Below are 14,928 nucleotides of genomic sequence, written 5' to 3'. Positions count from 1 at the left end.
TTTTTCCCAACTGTTCAGCTGTCTTTAACGCCCATCAAACGCCCTGCAGAATGGAGCAGGAGCCCTCCTAACGGTGTGCCCAGAAGGGGACAAACCCACTGGTGTGCTCCTTATACTCGCAGTACTGCTACTGAAGGACTTGGTGCAAATCAGGTTGTGAGGAGGGCCTGCTTTTTCACTTCTGCTTGTTTTAATGTTTGTAGAGCATCAAGAAAGCCCCTACCTCGCCTCTACACCGGCTCTGGAGGACTCTCCCGAGCGTGCCATCTCTCTAACAGCCATTAAGTGTCTACCAAAGACATAAAGCTGTGATATAAAGGGAAAATCCTTCTACCCTAAATGGTGAGCGAATGTTTATCTAGCCTATTAAGTGACGTCCAGCTGACTTATTGGTGTCAAAGCTTTGCCCATGAAAATAGTCTTTCATATTACTGATAAAAATAGTTCTGTTGAAAGAATCACTACACCATATACAACAGCTACTGATGAAGGATCATGAGAAAAAATAGAAATACTTATTTGACAGAGCTGCCCCTCGAAGTGGGAAGGCGCATACGGCAAGAAACATTCCCACCAAAGAAGTTTGGGTATTAATATTAAATGCGAAAAGACAAACCATTATTTTAATTCCTTTCTTCCTATTTTCCACAAAGGTTGCACTTCTTGCATTAATCTTCTAAGCGAAGTTTTTACGACCGATTGCCTGCACACTATGAGAAGTTTCTCCATCCATTACACACAGGGAAACGGGCCTTGCTGTGTAGGAAAATATTTGTTACATCTTATCAGGGTGACACATAATCTAACAACAATTACAGCAAGCCCATATTTTGTACTATTTCGGTTTCAACGTGAAAAATAGTTCTAATATTAAACCTGGGCTGGGTGGGGGTTATAGTAACCAGTTGAATATTATAAGCTGCGATTTCCTCTCAGCCATGGAGTAGTGCCACGCTCAGATCCTGCTCTGAGACTGTGGACACCCATAAATCCAGTATACGTGCCTCCTATGCAGATGCCACGGTGTGTTAGAGACTGAAAGTTGATTCCCTCTCTCTGTTATATATCGAGGTCAGGCACTGTCATGTCTTTAGTTTCTCTGTGGCTAAAAGCATCTCAAAGGCACTTAACCTTTATGAGAAAACAGGAGATGCTCTGCGAGCAGACCTGACCTGGCTAGGAGACCGCTGATGTCAAGACAAAACAAGACCCCCCACATCCTAAAACCTTTATCTAAAACCTTTCCATCTCAATAACTGGTTCAAGCTGCCTCGATGGAAAATTTGAAATTTTAATTCAAAAATTAAGTTAAATTTGCATTTCCTTTGGTTTTGTTACAGGGGGATTGTTTGCTTGTTTTTGTGGCCACAGAACAAAACCCAAATTTGCAGGAAGGGCAGAGCACAGCCACTAAAACCCAGTGTCACCTACCCAGCACCCAGACTGTGAGTGCCCCTTCAAACAGCTGCACCAAACATCTCTTGTCTGGAGCTGGAGGTGCTCCCAACAAGAGGAGGAAGAGAAGGGGATGTTCAGACATCAGTCCTTGCATGTCCTGGTGTGATCTGCATGCTGCTCAGGTGTCCACACGTGGACAAACTGAGGCAGCCGTGAAGGATTGCTGTGCCCCGCCAGCTCCTGAATCGGGGCAGGAAACACCACTTTGGGTTCACTGTTCTTGTCCAGCCTCACAGCCCAGAAGCAAACGCAAGCTTTTCCTGCCTAACATCTTGTATTTAAAGAGAACAACTGCAAGTGCTCAGCTCTGCGTTGGTTCAGGGAGCTGGGTGTAACACAGTCTGGGCTCTCTGTTCACTACTGCTGTATCAGCTGCTGAGTGATGGCTCCACAGCCCGTGCATCACCACAAGTATTCTAACACCCAGCAAAGAGACCTGGGGGCAGACAAGGTTACAAGGGCAGGATTCACTGACTGGGAAAAAATGTGATCAAGTGAGCAGGCCAGGGAAGGAGCAGACTTTTTTTCCCCACCTTTAAGCAACAAAAACTAAGAACTAATTTATTTTCATTGCAAGTAACATTTTCAACAACCTTCAAGTGTTTGTTTTTAGGGTGCCAATTGAAGATTTCCAAGAGGAGAGGCCCTAACGCTGCTCACCTCACCTGCCCCCTCTCTGCCCAGCAGCCCCAGCCCAGCCCCAGCAGCCAGCACAGAGCTCAACAGATTTCTGGTGGGACACCAGCCCAACAAAGAGAAAGAGGAGTGACTGCAGCACATTTTGGATTCAGGCAAGGAAGCAAACGGCACGCTCACATCTGCCTCCGCATCTGCAGATGACGCGTGCCTTCTCTTTTCTAAGGAAACAAAAACTCACGTTCCTGAGCCTGCACTGAAAAGCAGCGAATGGCACAAGCTGAGATTTTAGCCCCAGTTCTGCATGCAGTGGGAAGGGGGGCCCGTGCTCCCTGAAGGAGAAGCCACTTGCCTGGTGAGGACCTCTGTCAAGCCAGCATCAGCAAGGACAAAAGCAGCGTCCCCAGCCCGTCCCCAGTCCCTGGGCCCAGGCACTGTCCCTGCAGCTGCTAATTCTGCAGCACGCTGACCTCCCCGGGCACCACCAGCTCCTCCTGACAGGGTGCTGCAGGCTTGTGGCCATCACAGCTGTGCTTGGGGGCAGTAATTAGTCCCCGGCTGCCCGTCATGCTATTTCTGTCCTGTGCTATTATTCCCCCTTGAAAGCAATCGTGAAACCAGCAGGTATTGAGCACGTTGTCATCTCAGACCATACAACAGATTATATTTGGCCTAGTGACATACCTCACCTCATCACCTACATGTAGGAAATGATTTGAGCCCCAGAGCATTGTGATAAGATGAAGCATGTGGGAAAAAAATAAGGCCATCTAGTAACCTTGCGTCCAGCCCAGCCTTTTTCTTGGTTAGTTTCATAGTTAGAGGAAGAGCTCTGTGTGCATCAGCACATGGCACGAGTGGAAGGGTTTTGATGTACTGTGACCCTCAGTGCTCTGAGAAGCTGTAAGAGCCGGAAGATTAGCGTTGTCTGGTGGTAAGTGCAAAGACTGAGTCATTTCTACACTGCAAAAATCAACTGTGTTGAGTAGTTTCCCCATTTCATTAAGATGTTTGCAGACAGGACCAAATTGTTCATAATCATCTTAGTGGAATGGCGCTACAGCAGCCAGCTCATAACCTGATTTCTTTAATGTGATTAAGGAACAATTTGATCCCATCTGCAAAAGCAATCAAAACACTGCAACATATCTGTGCTCTGCCATAACCATAAATACGATGCAAACATGACCTCATCTCATGTTTAAAAGTGCCTTGGCAAGGGTGACAACCTCCCTGCTTGGACTTGGTGCCGTGCCCAATTCCTCGGTGCGGTACTTAGAGTTAGCAAGAGACCAGCCGCAGTCCCAGAAAGCTCTTGGAAATCTGTTTTGGTTTACAACTGACCAGATTTGCATTACTAAGTGAACACAGGCTTCACTTGTCGTGAGGCTGCCGCAGATCTACAGAGGTTGAAGGATGGACTTGGTTTAACTTCATTTTGTCCGTTTTTGCCTCAGACCACTGGGCATCCCCACCACTACACCTGCCCAAGCTACAAGTAGCATGTTACAGTGTTAAACCCAGCTTCCCTGCATTTCGATTACATCACACGTCAGCACCACCATGTGTTCAAGAACCTCAGTTTTGAGGCTTATTCATAGAAAAGCTGCAGTCTCCCTTACATCACTCCGTTAAGTTAAAGTTGTGCAAAATAATGGATTCTAGGAAACTGCTTCAGAGATCACAAGCACGTTACAATGAAGACACATCCAATACCACTGCAAAAACAAAGCCTCAGATGTATAGATTACCATGCTGAGATTGGTAGGATTAGCAGAAATTAAGGAATTTAGATGTTGGGTATGTGTTTTCCCGAGGCAAGACAGTGCCTAGAAGGAGCCCAAGCCTCAGCAAAGCCCAGGCTGGGGCTGTTTAGCTTTCAACATGGACACAGTATTGGAGTTCCAGAAGTCCCTGTCCCTACAGCTCCAGGCTGTGGAGATGCCACCTAGAGACTTCAGAGAGTGCTGCAAGAAAGGCTTTATTTCATCATTTGAGCACAGAAAACCGCATCTGTGCCATCTTTGCGGTGGACACACAATAGGTTCATCCTCCAGTGCAGGGCTCTGAATGTCGTGGGTCCAAGCCAGCTGTCCAGCCCTCATTTCTTCCTCTGTGCCTTCTCGCTAAGATCTGCACGGAGACAGGGCTCTGTCCCCCTGCTGAACCATCCTTACCCTTGCTGGGCTCAACTTTTCTGGGAGGATGAGGGAACCATTCCTCAAGGACCGGTCTCACCACCACTTATTATCAACGTTTATCACAGCCACATGGTTTGCGCTGCCGCCAACTACTGTCTGCAGAAGTTATCTGCTTTCACGGAGAAGGCAGAAAGCAATCACCATTCAATTTTTGAAAGCCATCCAGAACAAAATACTTCTTACCAAGACACTGTCTAACCCTCCCTGCTTTCCTCCTCATCCTACGGGGCTCGGGATGACGGGCCGCAGAGACCGGCACTCCCCGCTTTTACAGACAAACCCCTTTGATCCAGATTTACTCATAATCCCCGCTTTTATTAGGATAAAAACAAAAACAGATGCAGATTAGCAAATCAGTTGTAGGTACAAGGGAGCAAATATGCAGAATAAGAGAACCAACTGCCAAATGCTAATGCTAAAGAATTCAAGCCCAAGGGCTTTGTCTGAGGGAGGGACAGACAACCGCAGCGCGGAGCCAGGCAGCCTGGAAAGCTGCTGGAAACCACAGGAGAAAACTGCACTCAAGGACGTCGCTGCTTATCCCTTCAATTAAAATAGACGTGTTCCTTAAATGCGATGGAGCAGAGCCCCCTCCTCGCCTCCCCCAGACCTCGTGCCTGCTGCTCTCCCCAGCCCATGGACACCGGGCCACCAGCATCTGCAGCAGGGTGGGAGATGCTCCATGCCCCACATTTCCCCAGCGTGGATGCTCAGAGGGGCTGATCCCCAAGTGATGGCACTGAGAGCTGCAGAGGAAGGGGAAGAGTAATAATGGGGCCATTTCTCTGGTATGCAGGAGCCCCAGGACATCTCCTGCCCCTGATGCAGGGCAGGTGCCTACGTGGGAGCATTTCCATGCTGCCACTGAGCCCATACCTGGGGCTTTGGGCTAACACACAGGTGTCTTTCATGCAGAGGGAGCAATAAGCACATGATGGGCAGCACCACACACTGGAGAGGAGGGCATCGTGCCCAGGAAAGCAAAACTCCTCTGGGGAATGAGGCTGCACAGTGCTGCTGAGGAAGGGGATGGGGCTGGCTGGATCCAAAGGCTGGAGCCACACTGCCCGGAGCAGGATCTCTGCTGCAAGGAAACTCTCAGGACTTGTAACCACGTTTCCTTCTGTGGGCTGAGGAGGCAAAAAGGCTGCTCCTCTGCTCTCACTCTGATGCAAATCCATCGCACATAAGAGCTGCGCTGGTTTTACACCAAGGACTCCCTGTGGGGCTGCCTCCCGGCTCCCCCAGCCCTGCTGCACAGGAGGAAGGGGATCCTAAAGCTGCTCCTCTCCAGGCTGGGAGGGGTCTCCCCATCCCCTGAGACACTCAGGAGAAGGTGGGGAACACGAAGGAGCTCCAGACCCGCAGCACGCTCCCCTCTCCTGCCAGCACGGCCAGCATCACCTCCAGCTTCACTTTGTGATTAATGTTCTTCCAAACTTTCCCCGGCTCCCCGCGCTCCCACTTTCCGTCACCCTTCTCATTACGGATGTATCTTTGCATCGGGGAGAGCGGGAGGGAAGGAAAAAAAAAAAAAATTGTTCTTTCAGGGTGACAGCTGAGCGAGGGCTATATTATTAAAGGTACCAATCATAGGTGCCGAGCTATCATCGCACGATGAATGCGCTTGTCAGGAGCCGCGGCGGCGGCCGGGGGAGCGCGGCGGGACGGCGGCACTCGCGTCCTCGCTCCTCTCCCCCCGCTCTCCCTCTCCCTTTCACGCCGGCCACCTCCGCTCGCCTGAACTTGGACCTTCCGCGGCGACAATTTCTCTGGCCTCGACAGCACGATTAATTTCTCCTGCCCTCCGCGGGGCCTCCGAGTGCGGTGGAAGTCCAGCTGGCCTGCTGCTGATAAGATGTACCTTTTGATTTGTTTTGTCTTTGATTGCCTTTTCTGTCACCTACAATGGCTGGCCGCCTGGAGACCCCCACATCGCCTGACTGACGGATCTATTTATCTATAGGCTGCTCCTCGCCTTCTCCTCCCCCTCGCTCCCCTCCTTCCCCCAGCCTCTCCTCCTCCCCCAAAGCACCACCTTGTACCGCTGAAGTCCCCGTCTAATAGAAGCCGTGAAGGCTCATCCACCATAAAATACATCTGCCATCCTCCTTCTCGCCAAGATAAAAGCCTGTCAGTGTTACTTTCCAATTCCAGGCAGCTTGATTAATGGTGAAAAGCCACCGCGAGATCGACTTCTGGTTTTTACAAGCGCTGTCAGCCGGCCCAGGGTTATGCGAAACACACACTCGGAGAAAACAAAACAAAATGAGAAAAGGTTGGGTGGGGAGGGAGGAGAGGGACGAGAGGGAGGGGGCGAGGGTAACCAAATCATATTAGGCTCAAGACTAAATAAAATAGGAACCTGGAGCCATCAAACCCCTGTCAGCCGGGTGCAGAAATACGCTCCGCAGCTCATTGTACCAAGGCAAATTATGGCAATAATAAATCATTGTTGAAGGAAGATTGTTGATAATTTTTTTTTTTTTTTTTTGGATGGTGGCATTCAATAGGGGCGCCGGGACACCTGCCACTGGGCTCGGAGCGGGAGCCGGAGCAGGTTATTAGCCTGTCACTCAGCCCCCCCTCGCCCCGCAGGGATCGCAGGCAGTGGGACTGGAATAAAAAGTCTGGAAAGAGAGATATTAAAAAAAATTAATTAAATAGCGGATATATTCCTACTGGGGGGGGGAAGGAGAAACAAAAAGGGAGGGGGTCAAAAGAATTACAGCACTTCACAGCGCTTGTTTTTGATAAAGAGTATTTTACAGCGGCCCAGCCTCGTAGTGCTTCAACTGCTCTGCTCCGGCTGTCACCGGGACACTGCCACCTCTGGGGGGACACAGCTGGCTGCAGAGAACGGCAATGCCCCACAGGCCAGAAAAAAATACAGCCCGGAACAGAAAGTGGAGATCTTCCTGAACCACCAGTGCTGGGCTTGAATGGCCAAGAATGGTGCTCCCTCAGGAGGCTCGCTCTGCAGCGAGCAGCACCAGGATGTGCAGGGCTGTGAGTGCCACGATTTGGGATCCCAGCATAGCCACGACACCTCTTGCAACACTACGCTCTTACTGCTACACCAGAGCATTTCCCACTTCTTATGACAAGGAAGATTGTCCTCAGTAAAGCCACTAGAGAACCCCTGCACCTGCAGCAATCTTTCCTTCCAGGCGGATGAACATCACCATTTCTTGCATGCTGAGCTCTGCGTGGGTCATGGGAGTAGGTGCAAGTACCACAGAGCACCCAGCGAAATAAACCACATCCCTGCTTTCACCACAGCTGCACGAGCAGAGTTAAACATTGCTTCTTCTGAACTGGCAGGGCAGGTTGGTGTCAGCAGACACCATCCCACCTCTACCAGTGCAAGGAGAGAGCTGGAAAAGCAGACTTTATTTCCAGCGACCTCATGTGTAACTCATTCTGTCCATTCGGAGGGGAGATGAGAAAGCCAACACACTGTATTTGGCCTTTTGGGGCATACAAAGTCAGCAGCCCAGCTCTCGGAGCTGGGCATTACACTATTTGCCCATCGTGCTGGGCAGGACCTCCAGCTGCCTGTTGAGATACCACCCATGTGGACTTGCTTTGGGTACTACCCAAATCCCTCGATTCATACCTGCAGTCCAAGCACCCAGCATCTCACAGGGCAACAGCAGCCCAAGCTTCACCTTACACAAAGGCAAGGCTGAGGCTATTTAAATGAATAAAGGAGAGACATCTCATGTAGAAGAGGAGGAAGAGAATAGAAGAGAAAATCCACACCAAAGAAAGAAAAAAATAAAAGGTTTAAGGAAGGAAAATCTAGACAACAGGGAAGTGAAAGGCAGAAATAATCTAACAAAAGGCAGCAGAAAGCACAACCAGAGAGGAGAATAATCCCTGTGTATACTGGAAGCAATCCCAAAGAAAGAGAGAGGAGAACCAGAAGAGAGACATGGCATTTAGCAGAAGGCTGTGTATTATGAGAGAACAGAGGAGGCAGAGAGAGATGAAGAGGAAGAGAAGAAAGGTGAAAAGGCACCAGACAGACAAGCAACTCCCAGAGGGCACAGCAGGCTGCCCGGCAATGCTCTTCCTAGGAAGCTGATGCCAGCAAAAGAAAAAAAAAAAAAAAGAAAAGAAAAGAAAAGAAGTGTTTGAGTACAGAAGCAAATCCATCAAAATCCCAGACAGAGGTTTTACTTCACGTTGTGAATTAAATCATGCATTCAATTTGTATTAGAGACACCTCCACAGCCACACGCTTTCCGAGCCAGCACGCACACGGGACCTCAAACCCTGCACCCCTTTTATCCCGTCGTATCCTCAAGCAGCTGCACTTCCCTCCGTCACCTCGCTAACCAACACCCCTCACAACCCAGCCCACCACAGCCTCCCCTACACCTCAGCCACGGCACCAGACCCTCATCGCCCGGCCCACGACCACCAGGCAGCATGGACGGGCCTCCCGCTATGGGGAAGAGGGCGGGAGGGCTCCGGGCCCTCGGCACCACAACGTCCCCATTGTCGGAGCTCCCCTTGATCGTCCCGACGGTGAGAGCCGTCAGACGGGGCCGGCGCCCGGCCTGCACAGATGTGAGGGATGGCAAATGGGAGCTGACAGAGGGGAGCAGCGGGGCAGGGCCGAGCGGAGACGGGGAGGAAGCGGCAGAAGGCCAGCAGGTAGGGCCACCGCCGCGTGCGCTCGTCATGAGGAGGAAGCCATCGGAGGCTCCCTTTGGAGCGAGAGCACGAGGCAGCTTTTCCATCTGGGCGAAGTTAATGACTTCCACACGCAACGGGCTGGCTGATGAGTCTCGCATATGCGCGGCAGACGTGCCCAAAGCCTGCGGAGATCTCAGGGAGGCACGGGCTTGGGCTCCCGCTCCCATCCTAGCCGTGACCATCCCCATGACCAGCCCCAGGACACCGCTCACACCCCTCTTCCCTCAGCTCCCCAGCACAGCCACCGCTCCTCCCGGCCAGGAGACCCCATAGCAGTGGGAATAGGGTTGCCAGAAGCTGGGAAGGCAAAATTAAGACACAGTACTCAGGAAAGCACTGTAAAATGCTTTTACACATGTTACATTTCGAAGCAGTCACATTACTTCTGTATTCCATTATTTGAAAAAAGCTTTCCCTAAAATATTCCAATCTGCATTATTTACATTAAAACACTAGGCAGCTGTAATTCCTGCTTATTGCCAGCCAATTTTACTTAGTCTTTAATACTGCACCGCTAACAAAATTTCAATAAGCCTATATCGAAATCTCACAGCATTTTCTTCACAGCTAGTTCTCCTAAAGCAAAGTTGTGTGTATCTGCACTATTAGGTCTATATTTAAATTCTATTTCAGAGCCATAAGATATAACCTTCTCTGTATGCATGTTACCAATATTGATGCTTCTTATTTTCAGTATCTTACTCCCTCCTGGATAAATGTATTTCTTTTCTCCTGTGGCGCAAGAATCTTTGCATGAAATGCAATTTCACTTCTAATGCAGTCCATATTTTTAATACGATACAGTAAAAGAAATATTATTTCATAAATATAACAATTCTCCTTATGCTCTGTAATTACACCTACCACTGTTTCTCATCATTAGGAAACCAAGACAGTTTAGCTCAAGCAACAGCTCTGGAAGGTATTTCACTTTTCCTGAGAAACTCAGGAGCTTTCTCCTAAAAATGAGATTCCTTTCACTCTTCATTGGCTTATATTTCTTTTTTTTTTTTTTTTCCCTTATTATTATTATTATATTTATTTTTAAATTCAGCACCTTCCTTGTCACCACCTCCCATGCCAGGCTTGAACGCCACGTGCTGTCAAGCCTGAACGGCTGCTCCCTTGAGCGGAGGGAGGCAGCTGAGTCCATCACACATCTCCCCACGTCCACACAGCAATTCGCATATTCATGCGGCAAGAAGGGAAAAAGGGCTTGTACTCGCTGCTATCACACCTTTTTCCCTCCCACAAAGCACCAGTGCGGTGTATGAAGCAGCTTTGCTCTGTCGCTGCAGCCACAAGCTGGCTGCCTTGAGGGGCAGACAGAGACAGACAGCAAGCACTGCCTGATCAATGGACTTTTGCCCAACTCTTTATCACAAAGAATAGAAGCAGCAACAACCCAAAATATTTTAGGTAGATATTGAGACCTACCACGCTAACTGCATAGAGGCCCAGGACGATCCCCCGGCACCAGACATCTCTCTGGGTCCCAAGTGGTGATGCCGAGCCCTGCTTCAGCCTCTCCCTTCTTTTATCATCCCCAACACTCACTAAGTCCGAGAGCTGCACATGGGTTTCCAGACCACTGACCGCAGGAGTGATGTGCTCCTGCTCAGTATTAATGTAACGAACCATAGCAGCGGCGTTATTGAACGTCTCCAGCCCGCCTGGACATCTATATTGCACTAACTTGGATACAGGTGATAGGCACCTAAGATTAGAGGGACCGATAACTGTATATTCCTAAAGGGCCCTGTCCTTCTGGATAGATTTTTCAGAGGATGAATTTACTTTGTCTAATCCAGAAAGCAAGGTCTTTCCAGCAGTATTCAGACATATCAATAGTTTTTAGGAATACTGGACACCCTCCCTCACCTACAAGCAGAGCAGAACCTCCCCATCCTGTTCACAAAACCCCTTGGGCCCTCCTCCCACTCACAGAGGTGTTTGACAAGAACCACACCAGTCTCCTGCCAGGGGATTTTACAAGAGAAAGGCAAAGCCGCCCTGTCAGAGCTGCAGGGTAAAGGAACGAGGCAGCATCCTCCCAGAGCCTGGTGTCACCAACCTGGGGTGCCTGCCTGCCAGTGTGTGCTGGTGGATGGAGAGTGTGAAGAAACAGCTCCGTGCAGGCCCCCAGCCTTTTGCAGGCTCGTGCTCGACTCTCACAGGCCTGCAGGTTGCATTTTGAAGCAGGGTGCAGGCTGCGTGCTGTAGTTTGGCCTCCTGTAAGCACACCTGGGCTGTGCTCAGCACACAGCACAGGCAGTTTGGATCCGGTTGGGTCTTCCCAATGAATCTGTGAAACATTTCACAGGAAACCCATGTGCGAGCAGGAAACTACCCAGCACTCGAGGTAGCAGACAGCTTGAGGAGTGTTATTAATAACACTCAGTGAAAGGAAAGGCAAAATCCATAGGATTGATTCATTGAGTACTGCACCGTTCTTCTGTGAGCATTTTTCCCCACTCAAATGCTTCAGAGCATTAACATTAACAAATCCCCACAACCCACTATGAGAAAAATAAAGTAAACAGGCACCCAGAGGGAGATAACTGATAGCTAACCACAGGGCAATGCAGTGACTGCAGAGACAGAGCGCATCCTTGCCCATCTCCCTGTGCCAATCCCCTCACAACTCTGTTAGTGCAGAGATGCAAAACCAATTCCTTTCACACAAGCATCTCCCACTACAGACCTATCTTTGGTCACACAAAAAGCCTGAAGTAGGACAGAGGCTTTTACCTGGGATTTTCAAGTTATAGGCTGAAGCCCAGACTAGATAATCGTAACTCCTGCTTGTTTCTAGAGGACGTTTTTACTTCATTATACTCATACAAAGCTCCCAGGGCTGCAGCAGCGTAACAGCCTTCAGGTTTATTGAGCCAAGAACAGGCAACTTCATTATTTCTTTGATGACACCTTTGAGAACCCCACCAGCATCAATCTGTCACCTCTGCTTAGCCAGAGGGCACAGATTCCAGTTGATTTTATAGTAAGTACTTTTAAGAACTGAGAACACAGAGAAACGCAGTCTTGCCTTCTCTTATAGTAAATGTGAAGTGTTAAACTTGATGAATTGCAGGCACTCAAAGCTCTGACCATTGCTTAATGAACTATGCATAACAGAAACGCTCTCTGGAGAAGTACAGATATTCTACAAGGATGAAATAACATCAAGGCTGTGATCTCTCAGCAATTCCCCAGGAACAAAGAAAAGCATGACCACGCTGGCACACGGACCACTTGATTCTCTGACCCTCTTCTTACTACAGGCTTGAGCTCACTGCTGACACACTGATTTTCGGCTTAAGGACACAATGAAGCGCGCTATTTCATCAATTAGAAGCTGATGGTTATGTTTAAAATACACCTATTTTATATGCATACATGTGTGCAGTTTGGATCTGTGTTTCAATTTCTACAGAGTTGGCATTTCTTCCACGTGCTTCAAGGAGGGACAACATCAATGGAAAAGGGAAGCCAAGTACAGGAACAGCACGGCACAGATACACATTTGAGTCAGGACTCTTGCAGGAATCAGCTGGCTGACCAGAGACAAGACCTAGCCTTCATTCTCTGCACCACCGCTTGATTTCCATCCCTACTTGTTTTATTTTTTTTTAAATTCAGACTGAAATCTTCAGAGCCAAAATTTCTCTCATGCTGTAATTACAACCACCACCCAACAAAAATGCGTACTCCCACGCAAAACAAGCAACTCTCAATGCAAATAACAACTGAGAATCCACTTCATAAAACCAGAAACCCTTTGGTATATTTGCCATACAAGTGGAATGAGATACCTCTTGCCATTACAGTTTAAAGGATCATGCAAACTTCCTACTATCCCACTATAGAAGGACAGATGCAAGTGTTTAAAACTAAATAAGAATAGCAGCACCGCATCACTTAGAGAAAGTTGTGTTAGGCTTAGGCATCATCATTAAATGAGGTAAGATGTCACCCAAACGTTGGCTTGCTTCCACCAGCCCATACTACTCAAGAAACAGGAGGAACTGAGCTAATAAAATACAGTTCTTTATCTACCTACCTAAGAAAGTTAAAATGTGCCCTTTCTAAACCTCTCTTCTAGCCAAGGACTATGCAAAGCAAGAGTGGCCTGATTAAATTGTAACACAAATTTGTGTTATTTTTTTTAAGAGAAAAAAAAAAAATCACCAGTTCAAACTCTGTCCTCAAGAAGCCTTAGAGAACTAAGTTGCTTTCGAATGTTTTTAATAAATATCCATTATCTCATAAGCTCTACAGCCACAGAAAGTAAAGACAACTTTCTACATGGGAAATAGCAGGCCAGTCAGGATACCAACAATAAAAAAACATCAATTTCTACAGCACACAGGTATTCATGGCTTTCTCTTACTGAGGAAATCCAACAGGCAGATGCCTCTTTATGACCTTAACCCTCGTCACCATAAGGCACTCACAGTTTGTTGCCAGCAAAATCCTCGGGCTCGGGAGTATTCTTAGTGGTGCTCCTCTTACGTGTAGAGACATCACACCAACACAAATCAGCCTCACATCTTCTCTCCTCACTGCCTTAGTCCCTGTGTTACTTCTCCCGACAGCTCCTTCACATTGCTATCACTTCTCACCCCGCTTGCACCACCTGCTCCCCACAGCTGAGCTCTGCAGTCCCAAATCATCATAAAAATGACTACACCTGTGGCCAGGGTGAGCCTTGCACTAGCTGCATCAGGCATGGCTCTGCAGCCCTTTGGAATCCAGCAGCAGCAATTCCTTGTTCTGCTGGCAAAAAAAAAAAAAAAAAGCAATTTAAACAAAAAGACAACTCACACTTAAATCATGATGCTAATCGTGTAAAATACTCTTCTCACTAAGATTCCTGCTTCTGAATGCCTGGAGCTGCCTTTTTCTTTTATACAGCTTCACACCACAGGTATGCAGAAGTGACCCACCAAAGCTGTAAGAACATCAACTGGCTAAAGGCATGCTGAGCATTAAAGTGGGTAAGAGTCATCTCAGATGGCTAATACTCCTGCAGCAGTGCTCACACCGGTTTTGGAACCATCTACCTTAGCCTTAATCTATGAGAAGAGGAATCCAGGCTGATACATGTGCCATGCATCCTGATTTTCTCTAAGGCAATGCAAAAAGATCTGAAACATAGCTTAAAAAAAAATGATATCCTAACTGTTCTTCTGTTTTATTTGCTCCTATTGTAAGCTCTCAGGTATTCATATTGCTGCTAGATTGACTGGCCCAGTCGTCTTGTTCTCCAACAAGAAATATCTGAGTAGGCATCCCATCTCTGACAGCCCGTTCTGCAATGACAAAGTATATCATGTCTGTGCTCATTCAGCCTCCAGCCCCTCTCATACAACTGCCAAAGGAGGTGCCAATTGTCAGGGTATTTCCTTTCTGCCAAGCGCTGCCAGCTTGGCCAGCATCACATCAGCAATAGCCAGAGGATTGTTAGAACCTGGCCCGCTGAAGAGTTTCAATTTTAGCAGATCCATGCAGTCGTATGCTATAAAACAGCAGCTTAAAGTCTAGCTGACTAATTAGGTCCCCAGCTTAGAATATTGATTTTGTTTTTAAATGCTTCTTTTCTTGCCTTCTTTCCAATCCCATTGACCGTCTCAATCTAGGCTTAAATTGTATAGCAATATTGAGCAGACTAAGTATCTGTAACACACCGCCTCTTCGACACTTAGAAGGCTTAAAAAATATTAGACAATATTCTAAGTATCTATAAACGCTGTAAAAGGAAGAGATCGTTTTTAGCATTTCAGATTAAAACCACCTTAAGCTTGGCCCTGATTCTAGAACCTACAAAGATACATTGGTGAACTCTATTCCCAAACTTTTTACACTGTACGACACCCATCAGCATCGCAGCAAAGTGGAAAAAAAAAAAAAAAGAGAGAGAAAGCAC

This window comes from Anas platyrhynchos, chromosome 13 (assembly GCF_047663525.1).
Source record: "Anas platyrhynchos isolate ZD024472 breed Pekin duck chromosome 13, IASCAAS_PekinDuck_T2T, whole genome shotgun sequence".
In the NCBI taxonomy this organism is placed as follows: Eukaryota; Metazoa; Chordata; class Aves; order Anseriformes; family Anatidae; genus Anas; species Anas platyrhynchos.
Note: the sequence above shows the minus strand (reverse complement) of the source record.